Here is a 2754-nt window from a genome sequence, read left to right as displayed (position 1 = left end):
CTTTGAAGCGATGAAAAGTTTGGTTTATTGTATCTTTAGATTTGGAGTAACTTTCGACTGATCTTTGATGTGATTGTGAACCATGCGATATCTCATATCTCATATCTCATATCTCATATCTCGCATACACGCAACCATTATCACAAATAAATGGAGCGTAAAAACGATGTCGTTGCGGAGCTCTATTCTGACGGACGCTTTTTGGCCGCCCTTCTCGGCTAACGCGCAACAGCTGCTAAACGCATAATGGCGGCGATTCCAGGGTCTCTGGTTCCCGCCAAAACTATAACTTGCATTCCTACCATCCCCCAATTTCCTGAAAACCCGAAGTCCATAATACTTCAGAAATGCAGGACGCGCAGGGACCTCAACCAAATCCATGCCCACCTCATCAAAACCCGTCTCATCTTCAACCCTTCCCTCGTCGAAAACCTCCTTGAATCCTCGGCCATCATTCTTCCCAACACCATGGACTACGCGCTCTCCATTTTTCGCAAAATCGATGATCCCAAATCTTCCGCTTACAATGTCATGATCAGAGCCCTCACCTACCAGCAATCCCCTGATGAAGCCCTTCTTTTGTTCAAGCAAATGTGTGCCTGCGCGGTACTTCCCGATGAGTTCACTCTTTCCAGTGTCTTCAAAGCTTGCTCCAAATTCAAAGGCTTGGTTGAAGGCCAACAGATTCATGCCCATGTTGTGAAACGTGGGTTTCAGTCGCATGGGTTTGTCAAGAATACGCTAATTCATATGTATGCAGTATGTTCTGATATGGAGGTTGCTCGTATGGTGTTCGATGAAATGCCTGTGGGAGACCTTGTTGCCTGGAATGCAATGTTAGCTGGGTATGCCAAGAGCGGATGCTGGGAAGAGGTTGTGAGCATGTTTCTTAACATGCGGGAAATGAATATCGGATTTGATGAGGTTACTATGATTACTGCTTTGACGGCATGTGGCAGAGTAGCTAATCTGGAATTGGGAGAGTGGATTGCTCAATATATTGAGGCAAAGGGACTGAAGGGGAATATTAATTTGGCAACTTCGCTTCTTGATATGTATGCAAAATGTGGTCAGGTCGACACAGCTAGAATACTGTTTGATCAAATGACGCGGAGAGATGTGGTTGCATGGAGTGCCATGATATCCGGGTACAGTCAGGCAAATAGATGCTATGAGGCTCTTAGTTTGTTTAATGATATGCAAAAAGCTAATGTCGATCCTAACGAGGTGACCATGGTTAGTGTACTGTACTCTTGCGGAGTTCTGGGAGCTCTGGAAACTGGTAAATGGGTTCATTTCTATATCAGGAAAAAGAAACTGAAGCTCACCGTTTCTCTCGGCACTGCACTCATAGACTTCTATGGCAAGTGCGGGTTAATAGACAGTGCAGTTGAAGTTTTTCAAAGAATGAGTACCAAAAATATCGTCTCCTGGACAGCGATTATCCAAGGGCTAGCTAGTAATGGTGAGGGAAGAAGAGCTCTGGAGTTTTTTCGTTTGATGCAAGAAGCGAATGTTGAGCCAAATGATGTGACTTTTATTGGCGTTCTTTCTGCTTGTAGTCATGTGGGTCTAGTTGAGGAAGGTCGAACACTATTCCTCAGCATGAGCAAGGACTATGGAATTGAACCAAGGGCAGAACATTATGGCTGTATGGTTGATATTCTAGGTCGCGCCGGTCTACTGGATGAGGCACTTCAATTTATAAAAAACATGCCTATGGAACCAAATGTAATAGTTTGGAGAACACTTTTGGCTTCTTGTAGAGCACATAAAAATATTCCAATAGGCGAAGAATCATTTAGACAGATAGTTCAATTGGAGCCGGCTCATAGTGGGGATTACATACTTCTATCCAACATATATGCCCTAGCAGGAAGACTTAAGGATGCTTTGAAAGTGAGGTCTCAGATGAGAGAACTCGGAATTGAGAAATCCCCTGGTTGTAGCTTGATTGAGTTCGGAGGGGTAGTTCATGAGTTCTTTTCTGAAGACAATGAACATTCTCATTCAAAAGAGATATACAGGGCAACTGAAGAAATGATCAAAAGATTAAGTTAGCTGGATATAAGCCGAACATTAGCGACGCAAGGATAGATGCAGAGGAGGAAGCTAAAGAAACTTCCGTGTCTCACCATAGCGAGAAGCTGGCTATTGCATTTGGTCTTACTAATACTAAGCCGGGTTCTACAATTAGAATATCAAAAAATCTTAGAATTTGTACTGATTGTCACAATGCTACGAAGATAATATCAAAGGTGTATAAAAGAGAAGTCATTGTCAGAGATAGGAACCGATTCCATCATTTCAAAGAGGGATCATGTTCCTGCAACGATTACTGGTAAACTCAGCCGCCTAGACGTTCAAGATTAAGACGACTGATTATTTATGCAGGTCAAATTTTCGTAGGTAGCAGGTAGGGGGCCGGAAAGGGGTTTACTTGGCCTGTTCTTGTCGTGCCTGTAATTGTCGGATCCATTCAGTAAAAGAAACGCCAATTCAACTGCCTATTTCGTCAGAAGCATGTAAATTAAAGTTCAGTCTCCATTCATCCCTTGGTAGGTTATTGATCTCTTCAGTGAACAGTCATTATATGCGGCTTCGTTCTCCCTTCCAATCATTTTGTTTTCGGAAAATTATTCAATTGGAAAGATATAAGCTTCAACTTGCGAGGAAAGCATCCCATACTTGAGATGAACGAATGATCCTTCTTATGGTCCTTACAATCTCGGTGTGACAAAAGACGGCGGGTCA

The 2754-nt window shown here is 43.0% G+C and overlaps 1 pseudogene; it reads left to right on the top strand.

Moving 5' to 3' along the window:
• Positions 1-246: 246 nt before the first annotated feature.
• Positions 247-2547, top strand: LOC114747645 (pentatricopeptide repeat-containing protein At1g08070, chloroplastic-like; annotated as a pseudogene).
• Positions 2548-2754: the final 207 nt, after the last annotated feature.

The sequence above is a fragment of the Neltuma alba genome, unplaced genomic scaffold (genome assembly GCF_004799145.2).
Source record: "Neltuma alba isolate B1F8T4 unplaced genomic scaffold, ASM479914v2 tig00005399_pilon, whole genome shotgun sequence".
NCBI classification, from domain to species: domain Eukaryota; kingdom Viridiplantae; phylum Streptophyta; class Magnoliopsida; order Fabales; family Fabaceae; genus Neltuma; species Neltuma alba.
This window is presented reverse-complemented; position numbering and strand designations above follow the sequence as displayed.